The 12299-nt window shown below is 41.3% G+C and overlaps 1 protein-coding gene across 5 annotated transcripts in view; it reads right to left on the reverse strand.

Moving 5' to 3' along the window:
• LOC138757225 (endophilin-A1-like) overlaps window positions 1–12299 on the reverse strand; it is a 225909-nt gene that overhangs the window by 185875 nt on the left and 27735 nt on the right. For all 5 annotated transcript variants that reach the window (XM_069924232.1, XM_069924221.1, XM_069924243.1 and 2 more), the window contains exon 2: window positions 631–863. The gene's annotated coding sequence lies outside the window, so the exon portion shown is untranslated. The remainder of the gene's footprint in view (window positions 1–630; window positions 864–12299) is intronic.

The raw sequence follows: 12299 nt of genomic DNA on the forward strand, positions 1-12299 counted from the left end.
TGCAGCACGTTACAGAGAATGAACTATAATCTGATCCTAAGTGCTATACCTATTGCTATATTATAAGTTGGCCTCAACCTATCAGATATATTCTCTTTCTTTTATCCTCCCGCCCCTCCCCCTCGCTGCTTCCCCACACCACCCCACCCCCCCCAATTATCATGACAACTTTTAAAACTAACTTGTTTCCTCTCTTCCCATTTCTAGTGAAGGATCCTGAGCTATAGCCTTAACTTTCTGTTTCATGTTCTCTGACTTAGTGTTTCCAGTACATTGTTTTTATTATGATGTAAAAAGTTTAGCTGAACTATAGAATTAAACATGAAATGTTACTTTTCAGGCACATTTGCTATTAAGACTAAAATTCATAGAATCTTGACGTATAAGTACATTGTAAAATAAGGGGAAATTGTGCATTGCACCTGACTGAAGTGATATTATAAACTAAAATGGAAAAAGCAGATAACTTTGAAAAAAAACATTCTCTAGTAAATAACCAAGAGAATAGTTGTGAGTTCGGGGCACAGATTACATTACATCTGGCAGCAACAACATTTCTACTCGAGCTCTGTTCTGTGCCATGCCATATTTTCATTCTCCTGACACAGTCTTGTTTCAGTAATACTTTACCATCATGAAGAATGTTCCCAGTCATGTTCGATCATTCTAAATGTCAGTTTCCTGACGATGCTTTAACATTCTTGTCCCAGTTTTGTTGAATATTCCATTCTTGCTATTGTTTCTCTTCTTCTGCGAGGGAGACTCAGATCTTGAGTTCAGAAGGTTGATTGATTAGCAGTGTTTAATGTTAAATGTCTCAGGCTGGTAAATTGTCACGACCTGAGCAGATGAGAGAATGGATCCTGTAACAAAAGCAGAGAAAACTGGAAAATGGGAATGAAATAGGGAATACATGTTTTCAAATATCAGGGTGCTTTATCAGTAATTTTATGTGCTCATTGCTTCCCAACACACTTGACTCAACAATGTACCCACTTGGTTGAACATCAAAATTATAAATGAGATGTACTGATTCCATATCTGTGTTAACACATTGAATTAAGAATGCATTGTAGTGTTGATGGTTACCTGAGGCACACAGACCAGTGTAATTTCTGATCCACATTTAGTAGCTTGGCAACAAAAATAATTTCTCTGGAAATTAGATACTGGGCTGAACAGCATTAATGTGCTATGTAAACCAAAAATGCTGGATATTCTTAACAGATCAGGCAGCATTCGTGGAAAGAAATGTACAGTTAATGCTTCAGTTGGAACACTGGCACAACTGGGAAAGTGTGAAAACAGTCTGATCACAGATATTTCCTTTGCTTTAGAGAAACACAAGAAACTTTAGATGGTGAAATCCCAAATGAACAAGAGAAGGGACTCAGCAGGTCATGCAGCAAACATGTCAATGTTTTAGGTTGGGACCGTTTATCAACTTACCGGACGCAGCCCAAAGCGGCCACATACCTGCACTTAGCCACTGACCACAGATCCAGCAGGTAGTGGTCAATCGACTTTCCCGCTATTAAAAAACATAGAAACATAGAAGATAGGAGCAGGAGTAGGTCATTCGACCCTTCGAGCCTGCTCCGCCATTCAACGAGATCATGGCTGATCTTAAAGTTCAGTACACCGTCCCTGCCTTCTCTCCGTAACCTTTAATACCCTTATACTGAAGAAATATATCTAATTCCCTCTTAAATATATTTAATGAACCTGCCTCTACTGCCCTCTGTGGCAATGAATTCCACAGATTCACCACCCTCTGGGTAAAGAAATTCCTCTTCATCTCGGTCCTAAATGGTTTGCCTATTATCCTCAAACCATGGCCCCGGGTTCTGGATTTTCCCATTATTGGAAACATCCCATCTGCATCCATTCTGTCCAGTCCTGCCAGAATTTTATATGTCTCTATGAGATCCCCTCTCAATCTTCTAAACTCCAGCGAGTACAATCCCAATTTGCGCAATCTTTCCTCATAGGTCATTCCTGCCATTCCAGGTATCAGCCTGGTGAATCGCCTCTGCACTCCCTCCATTGCAAGAACATCCTTCCTCAGATAAGGTGACTAAAACTGCACACAATACTCCAGGTGTGGTCTCACCAAGGCCCTGTACAGCTGCAGTAAGGTATCCTTGTTCCTATACTCAAAACCTCTTGATATAAAGGCCAACATACCATTTGCCTTTTTAACCGCCTGCTGTAACTGCATGCTCGCCTTCAGAGACTGGTGTACAAGTACCCCTAGGTCTCTCTGCACTTCCCCATCTCCCAATCTATTGCCATTCAAATAGTAATCTGCCTTCCGGTTTGTATTACCAAAGTGGATAACCTCACATTTATCCACATTGTAGTGCATTTGCCATGTATCTGCCCAGTCCCTCAATTTATCCAAATCACACTGGAGCTTCCTGACCCCCTCTTCCATGCACACAACCCCTCCTAGCTTAGTGTCATCTGCAAATTTGGAGATATTACATCCAATCCCCTCATCCAGATCATTAATGTAAATTGTGAACAGCTGGGGTCCCAGTACAGATCCCTGTGGCACCCCACTGGTCACCGCATGCCACTCAGAAAATGAGCCATTTATCCCAACTCTCTGTCTTCTACCTGCCAGCCAGTTCTAAATCCACATCAATACTTTGCCCCCAATCCCATGAGCCTTGATTTTGGAAGCCAGTCGTTTAGGCAGGACTTTATCGAAGGCCTTTTAGAAGTCCAGGTACACCACATCCACTGGCTCTCCCCCATCTATTTTACCTGTCACCATCTCAAAGAATTCCAATAGATTTGTCAAGCACGATTTACCTTTTGTAAATCCATGTTGACTCCGTCCGATCCCTTCTCTGCTAGTCATATGCTCCGCTATTACATCCTTAATAATGGATTCCATCATTTTGCCCACTACTGATGTAAGGCTCACTGGCCTATAATTCCCCGCTTTTTCTCTACCCCCCTTTTTAAATAGTGGGGTAACATTAGCTACCCTCCAATCCATGGGTACTGATCCTGAGTCTATCGAGTTCTGGAAAATAATTCTTAAAGCATCTGCTATCTGAATGGCCACTTCCTTAAGTACCCTAGGATGTAGATTATCAGGCCGTTGGGATTTATCTGCCTTCAATCCCATCAATTTCCCCAAGACCATGTCCTTAGAGATATTGATTTCTTTCAGTTCCTCCCTTGCATTAGTCTCTATGTTTCCCAACATCCTTGGGAGGTTATTTGTATCCTCTCTTGTGAAAACAGAACTAAAGTAAGAATTTAATTGGTCTGCCATTTCCTTATTCCCCATTATATATTCCCCCGATTCCGACTGCAAAGGAGCTACTCTGGATTTCACCAATCTTTTCCTCTTGATATATTTATGAAAGCTTTTGCAGTTGGTTTTTATATTTGCCGCAAGCTTACTTTCGTAATTTATTTTTGCTCTCTTGATTAATCCCTTTGTCCTCCTTTGGTGCATCTTGAACTGCTCCCAGTCTTCGGTTGTGGTACTTTTTTTGGCTCTCTCTTTGGACCTAATGCTCTCTCTTCGGACCTAATGCTGTCTCTAATTTCCCTTGTTATCCACAGTTGAGTCACCTTTTTTGGTTTATTTTTATGACAAACCGGTATAGAGGATTTTTGCAATTTCTCCATTAGATCTGTGAATGCTTTCCATTGTCTATCCACAGTCAACTCCCCCATAAACACCACCCAATCAATCTTACTCAACTCCCATCTCATACCATCAAAATTCCCTTTATTTAAATTCAGGACCTTAGTCTCGGTTTTAATTTCATCACTCTCCATGTCGAGTGAGAATTCGATCATATTGTGATCGCTCCTACCCAAAGGGCCTCGTACAACAAGATTGTTGATTAGCCCCTTATCATTGCATAATACCCAATCTTAAATGGCCTGCTCCCGAGTTGGTTCCTCGACATATTGGTCTAGATAACTGTCCCGTAAACATTCAAGGAATTCCTCCTCCTCAGTATTTTTACTAATTTGGCTAGTCCAATCTATATGCAAATTAAAGTCTCCCATGATGACAGCTGTTCCCTTATTGCACGCTTTTCTAATTTCTCTTTTAATGCCTTCCCTCACCTCTACACTACTATTTGGAGGCCTATATACCACCCCCACTAACGTTTTCCGCCCCTTGCTATTCCTCAGTTCTACCCATATAGATTCCGCATCTTCTGAGTTGATATCCTTTCTGTCAATCGTGTCGGTCCCTTCTCTCACCATCAATACTACCCCACCCCTTTTTCTTTCTTGCCGATCCCTCCTAAATATCGTATACCCCGGGATGTTAAGTTCCCAGGCTTGCACATCCTGCAGCCATGTTTCTGTAATCCCAATCAAATCATATTTGTTTATCTCAATTTCCACAGCTAATTCATCTACCTTGTTCCGAATGTTTCTTGCATTAAGATATAAAGCCTTCAGATTTGCTTTTTTCACCCTCCTTGCTCTTTCTGAATTTTTACTTTCGCTGCCTAACCTAACTTTTCCCGTTTTATCTTTTCTGTCCTTTGCCCTATCATACAGGTTCCCACCCCCCTGCCAAATTAGTTTAAACCGCACCCAACAGCTGTACCAAACCTAGCTGCCAATATATTGACCCCTTTTGGGTTTAGGTGTAACCCATCCTTCTTGTAGAGGTCATGCCTTCCCCAAAAGAGATCCCAATGATCCAAGAAGCCAAAACCCTGTCCTTTACACCAGCCCCTTAGCCACACATTCATTTTTCTTAACCTTCCATTTTTGTCCTCAGTTGCACTTGGCACAGGTAGCAAACCAGAGATCACCACCCTGGCTGTCCTATTTCTTAGTTTCTGTCCTAGCTCTCTGTAATCCTTTTTCAGTACTTTCTTCTTTTTATCTATGTCATTGGTACCCACATGCACCTTCCCCTTTTAGAATACCCTGGACCCGATTTGAGATATCCTGCACCCTTGCACCAGGGAGGCAGCACACCATGCGGGCATACCTATCTGGCTCACAGAATCACCTGTCTGTATTTCTGACAATGGAGTCCCCAATGACCACTGCATTCCTCTTTACCTTTTGGTTCACCATGCCAGGCACAGTGCCAGCGACCTGGTCACTGCTGCCAGCTTCTGTCAGGTCATCTCCCTCAACAGCATCCAACAAAATATACCTGTTACTGAGAGGGATATTTACAGGTGTGCTCTCCATTTTCCTGGTATTTTTCTTCCCTCCCCTGACAGTTACCCACTTACCTGACACATCTGGTCTTGTCCCTGAAAGTTGAATCTATCAACTCCTCACTCTCCCTTACCAGCCGTAGGTCCTCAAGTTGCAGCTCCAGTTCCCCAACTCGGTCCTTAAGGAACTGCATCTCGGTGCAACCTGACGCAGATGTGGCTATTTGGGAGGGTGGGACTCACCCATGGTTCCTACATCTGACATCCAGTACAAAGCACTAACCCCATAGGCATGACTGAGCTAAAATAATGCCACTTACCTTTCTCCTCGCTTGCTTTTGCCTAAGCCTGTTGAGCCAAAGGCTGGAAGTCCCACTCCTTCGGTGCCCCACTCACTGTTGGTGGCGTAGAGTGAGCGGTTGCTCGCTAGGACTTCGTTCGGGGCCTTCATGTAGCGGGCCTTCAGTGCCTCGTACATCGGGCAGTCTCGGATAACTACGTACCCCTTCGTCCCTACCCTTGAGATAAGCACCGACCTCCAGAACTCATCTGTGTGGAAGACACCTGTGGACACATTCAGGTAGGCCTGGAAGCAGTCTAGCCAATATGCAAACTCCTCAGCCACATTGGGGGATTGGAGGCCTATCAACAGCATACTGGGCTTGAGCAACGCCTCCATCCTTGTTTGTAAGCTAATAAAATTGTAGTGTAGATAAAAGCTCACACTCGACTGGAGGGAGAAGTAAAACACTTTTATCAGCTTACAATACAGGTAGGGTTCATGAACAGGCTTCAGAGGGGTTCAGGGTTTAGGCAGGAAACCAGGGTTATATACGGGCTCCTGGGGAAGGAGCCGGGAGGTGGGACTAGTGATCAGTACAGGACACTTCTAGTGAATCCCAGTTCAATGCACATGGACCAATTTTGATTAAGTGCCTTTTGTAAGATGGCATCTTTAAAATCTTCCAAAGAAATGGTTACTTTGTAATTGGAGGAATTATAGGTTTTTAATTCATCCTTGTTAGACCACTAAATGGCTGCACAGTACCCAGCTTTGTGCGCTCTGTCCTTTTCATTTATTCCTTGATTTTAGTGAAATGAATATTGTAAGTATGGTTTGGATTGCAAATGTGACTGTACAGCCATTTAGCATGACTGATTGGGGATGACATTTTGGGCCTTTGCTTAAAGGACAACACTTATCACAAGAACTTGGTAACATTTTAATTGATAGCAATTAATTTTAGTACTTTTCATGGCTAGGGTTGCCATATCACTACAACCATGTGTCAAATTTAACATAAGACTGATATAAACGAGTAAATATTGCAGAGCTAAACTCTCCTCAGAAAATCAGCAGAGAGAACCACATCTGGGAGTTTTCCCACTCTTTAATTTTATTCCTAGCCAAACAACAGTGCTGAATTTCAAGGGAATGTTAAATGACGGTGCTTAATTTTAAGGGATGCAATTACATTGAAACCTTCGGCAATAGTATACATTTCTAAATGTAATCTGTTTTACTCCAGTCTATTCCATCTTTTCAAAGTATTGAGCAAAGAATTTAAGTCAGGGTGTGAAGATTTTAGATCTTTGTTTATACATTACAGCTTCCAGCCAACTATAATTGCTTGTGAATCCCCATTGGGCATAAGCCAAACTGATATACCTTTATGAACAAATGAGGAAAAGCTAGCTGACCTGGTTAAAACTCATTGCATTCTGCCACGTTAGCAGCAGATGATGCTCAAGTCACCATCAATGGGCTGAGTGGAGGCTATACTCCCTGCTCCTTCACACTGACATTCCTTTGTTGTTTGGCATTGCAAGTTTAACCTCATGTTTGAAAGGCTCATTTTGGCCCCTTATCAATTTCAGGCAAACAGAAGTGTAATGACCAAAATGCTGCTTGGATTGCCACTGAAAATACTGATCATCAGGAGTCTGGGTTTCAAACAGTAGATTTTCCAGTTTATGAAACATGAACCTTATTTTATACAAAACCAGTTGTGTAAGAATATAATAGCTTAACAAAGATTTTTAAAAAAGGGTCTGTTCCTGTGCTATATTGTTCTATATTCTATCACTGATGACAAGTTTATAAAAATAACCTCTGATGGTGCTGGAAATGCAGGAGGGAATAAGGACTAAATAAGTTCAAACAGGAGGACTAACTGTGGCACAGTTATCATGGCTCATGAGCTTTAAAGGTGCAATCATTCAAGCAGCAGCTTTCTGAGTCAGGAAGGGATCAATACTAAAATGTACCAGCTTGCATTAATCGGTCTGAAACTTTGTTTTCCATTTTACTTATTTTGGAAGGTCCTTCATGACTTGGAATTTGTTGCAGCTTTTTTTGTGTTTAGTTTCTTTAGTTTTTGACCAACCCAACGACCCTTTCATTGCTCAGCACACACAATTTGAAAATTATGTTTCTGATTTGAGAGTCTAAATCATTCAAGTAAATTGTGAATGGCAGTGGTCCCAACATTTGTCCTTGGAATTCCGCTTCTCATTTTTTACATTGGGAATAGATATCCTATTGTCCATCTATCTGCAGCTTGCCAGCAATCCACTTTGCAGGGTGTCTCCTAATTTCTGTTGAAAATATAGACAAAATATAGCCTCTGCATTATTATTTCCTACTCTATTGTTACTTCTTTTTCAAAAATCACCAAGGTTGGTCATGTAAATTTTCCTTTCTGAAATCTATACTGCCTATTCATTATTATATTTTGCTCAATCCATATGCTCTTCTGTTCTCTCCTTTGGGAGAGTTTCTATTTTTTCTTACCACTTGTGTTAAGATCACTGTTCTGTAATTCCCTTGGATGCACTGCATCCCATTTCTTTAATATATGCATTACATTAGCTATTTACCAGTACTCTACCCTGGTATCACACATTTCCCCACAAATTATTGAATATCTGCAGTACTGCTCTTGATTTCTCTTCTCTAGATTCCTTTGAAGTGAGTGGATACAATCTGTCTGGAGCAGGGGTTTTATCCCCTGAGTTTGATTCATTTGTTGAATATTTACTCTTTATTTTAAATTCATTTTCTATTTTAAATGCACCTATCTCATAACTCATGTCACGCTTTCAATCCCTGAATGGTCTACTTCCATCCAAATATTGAATTCAACATGTCACAGTGAAATGTCAGATGGTACAATTTTCCTTTTTGCTCCTTCATTTTTTTAACTTTATTTCTAATCCTTTTGTAATCACTCTTATCACTTCTATCGATGGACTTAAAGTATGTTCCATACCCTTAGTTGTTCATGCCTTCATTTATTCACCCATAGAATGTTAAGTTTCTGGTTTATTCTTGCCTTCGAGAGGAAGATAATTCTTGCACTCTTACACAATACACATGTATTGTGGAGGGTCGTGACTGTCATGTGACAGCATTGCCCATTACCTGGTCGGAAGACACACCACCTGCCAATCAAGGTTTTGTCCCACCCATGGTGCACACCTGACCATTGGCCCCTTAAAGTACCTTTGTTACATTGGCCTTTGTAATCGATCAGAATTTGTTGCCATGAGCCATTGGCTGGACTTTCCAGCCCTCCTGTACCTGCTCTTGGGCCACTGGCCTTTGTAATTGATTAGATCTTGCTAGCACCAAGCCATTTAACCCTGTAAATGACCTGGGCTGGACCTCCCAGCATGCCAGCACTATAAAGGGCGCCATGTGTGCTCGGCTTTCTCTTTGCCATTTTCAAGAAACCATCCTGCTTCACTCTAGGCCGAGAATAGTAGAAAGGCACAGGAAAAATCATTGGTGAGGTGTACACTGTTGTAGGGTTAATAGTGTTTTAGTTAGTATCCCTAGTAGCATAGAGATGTGCCTGCACTGAGTCAAGGGGTGGCAGGCATCATATTGCATTTTCCTTGATTGTACGTATTGAGTTAATTGTGTGTTTGTGTGTACTTTATCCCCGTTATGATTTTCCCATGCTCATCTTCTATAAATTGTGCATGTGTGTTTTATTCCCATTATGATTTTCCCACACGTGAGTTCTATAAATAAAATTTTCAGTTACGTCAATGGTTCTCAACATTTATCTTTCAATTCACATACCACTTTAAGTATTCCCTATGCTATAGGTGCTCTGTGATTAGTAAGCGATTGCTTAAAGTGGTATGTAGGTGGAAAGAAAAAGTTTGAAAACCACTGTTTTAATCGTACCTAATTGACTTGTTATGTGCACAGTTTCATAACTCCAAAGAAAATGGGCCAATGACAATTTTTCTCACGCAAAATATTTCAGTAACAATTGGGTCTTGAGCAGTGATTCTCAACTTTCCTTTCCCACTCACATATCATCTTAAGTAATCTATTACTAATTACAGAGCACCAATTGCGTAGGGATTACCTAAAGTGGTATGTAAGTGGAAAGAAAAAGGTTGAGAACCACTGTGTTAGACTATGTTCAGAATCCACACAACTGACAGATTGGTACCGTCAGCAGCTGGTGAGCACCTGGTTGCATGGCTGCTCCGAATGTGGGATGAGGATGTCCCCAACTTGAGCCTCTCACATCAGGAAGTGAGTGCCCTGGGGTGTCTGTCTGACCAGCAGTGTCAAAAGTGCCCTCTGGGGAGGGGGGGGTGTGGCAACATGGCGTAGAACCAAGACATGGGTTCCGTTTCTCCCTGGAAAGACTAATTAATGCCCAAGTTATATAATCTGTTTAAAAGTTAAGAAGTTCATTAGATGCATTATTAAGTGCTGGGGCTGCAAGAAATGAAGAAAGGAAAAGGTCAGAAGCAGAAGAAATTAGTTATTAAAGTTGTTGGAAAAAGTGAAATATCTGGGCCTACTGAGCATAAGAAGCATCAGGATCAATTAGGCATGGAACCCAAGCCACAGAGGATGTCTCTGGATCAACTTGAAAGAAGATCGACATCTCCGGGGATTCGACTGATTGAAGATGGCGCCGATGTCAGCCAGGATGCCTGTGGAAGCAGTGCTGTCAGCAAGGCCTGAGGGGTGAGCTGAGCGAAGTCGCGCAGGGGAGCGGGTGAGATAGCACTGTAGGTAGCACTTCAGTGCATGCTGAATTGCCCATGTGTGCCCACTACTACGCAATGGGCCCAATGAGCATGCACCCGATGTCGTGCTTCTGTGTGGTCCTGGATCGATTTCATGCTGCGGGGGGACCTGCTCCATGTCAAGCTGATGATGTCGGCCCAATATTGGATAGGGTCCAAACATGCAGCATGGAGACTAAAGAAGATATTTTGGTACCTGAGGATGATGAAGAAAAACAAATTGAATACTAGGATGAAGAAGATCAAGAGTTGTTTTGATGGCAGCTGAAGCAATGGAAGGTAGGCCCAGACTACAAAAATGGCTTCTCCTTTTAAATCTGTTATTTCACCTACTTCTAACCCTTCACCTGGACCTGATGTGGTTACAATGTTTGAGGAGTTAACAAAACAGAATGAAAACATTATGACTTATATAAGTACTGGTTTTCATAATGTTGATTAACAAATTGTGGATGTGAAAAGTAAAATATCTGATGTCTGTGGAGAAATTGGAGCTATGAAAAAAGATCTTAATAAATGTTTGATTGCAGTGGATGAAATGTAGGAAAGATGTAAGAATGTGGAAGATAGAATGGACCAAGTGGAACAATCAGTAGCTGGATGGGATATGCAAAAGTATTTGTTTATTCAAATAATTGATTCTTTGGAAAATCAAAATTGAAGGAATAATGTAAAGATAGTTGGACTTTCAGAGGACTTTGAAGGTCAAGATCCTACAAAACTTTTTTGTAAATGGATTCCAGAAATATTAGAGGTGTAAGCATTTCCTGGTGGATTGGAATTGAATAGGGCTCATCGAGTGTTAAGAAGAAAACCTTTTCCAGGACAACCTCCAAGAGCAGTTTTAATTAGGTGTTTAAGATATCAGGATCGTGAGACGATTTTGCATCTCGCTGTGCAGAAAGCTCGAGTTGATTAGAATCCAATAATGGTTCAAGGTAATAGAGTTTTTTTTTAATGCAGATTTAGGTTATGAGGTTATACAGTGGCATAAGGAATTTAATCAAGCTAAAAGAGTGTTGTGAAAGAAGGGTTATAGGGCAACATTTAGATACCCAGCAGTTTTGAAAATGTTTTATGGGCCATCTGAATTTCAATTTTTTGGAAAAGCTCAGGATGCTTTAACTTTTGCTAATTCTTTACCAGATAACAAGTTGAGTTTTGATCTTTCCAAGAAGCCAGCAGTCAATGTTCCTAAAGTCAAGAATGGAAAGGAGACTGAATTACAGAAGATGGAGATGCTACAGTTGATTGATGTGGCGGAAGATATTATAAAGCAGTCTGGACAATAATTTTATAAGTCTTTCCGGAGAGAGGTGAATTCAAAGTCATCTGCCACTAGTGGTACTGATCACACCTGGTTGACGAGAGGGGTACTGCTTTGCAGTTTGGGGGGGCAGGAATGGAAATTTTGTGTCGATATTTTTGTTTGTTGGGTTAGTTAATAAGACGGGGGTGTCACATTTCTGGCCCGAAATGTGAAGTTAATAAAACATTAAACACAAGTTTTATCCAGGTAAACTTCTCAGTGGCTTTTATTCTCTGGTTTCCTTTGTTCTCCTGCTTGTGTTCTTATCTCTCTCTCATACCACGTGACTTCTGGTACATCTCATACATATTCATTATCATGACATCCCTCCTTTAATCAGAAATAAACTTTACCTTCACTTATCAATATCCCTCGGAAACATACAAACATCGTAACTAATGGTAATACTATAACTCAACTACATAAAATTTACTTCCTACAGCACTCATACATGCACTTTATGATATAAGATTAAAATACTGTCCCAAAGTTCTTATTAAAACTATGGCACAAAGTCTTCGTATCGTTTGGGCACTTTCCGGTTTCGTTTCGGCCTGCCTGCGATATTGTCGTCGCTTCTCGGTTGTTCACTCTCGGCGTCGGAAATACTGCTCGCCACGGCTTCGGGTGGTTCTGGCGCTCTAGTCACTTCATCAGGAGTGCTGGTAACTGCCTCTGGAACATCATCAGGTCTCTCAGTTTCAGCATCTCGTATTGGCCTTTCAACCTCTTCACTCGATGTATCTCTGGACTGG

The sequence above is a fragment of the Narcine bancroftii genome, chromosome 1, assembly GCF_036971445.1.
Source record: "Narcine bancroftii isolate sNarBan1 chromosome 1, sNarBan1.hap1, whole genome shotgun sequence".
Classification (NCBI taxonomy): domain Eukaryota; kingdom Metazoa; phylum Chordata; class Chondrichthyes; order Torpediniformes; family Narcinidae; genus Narcine; species Narcine bancroftii.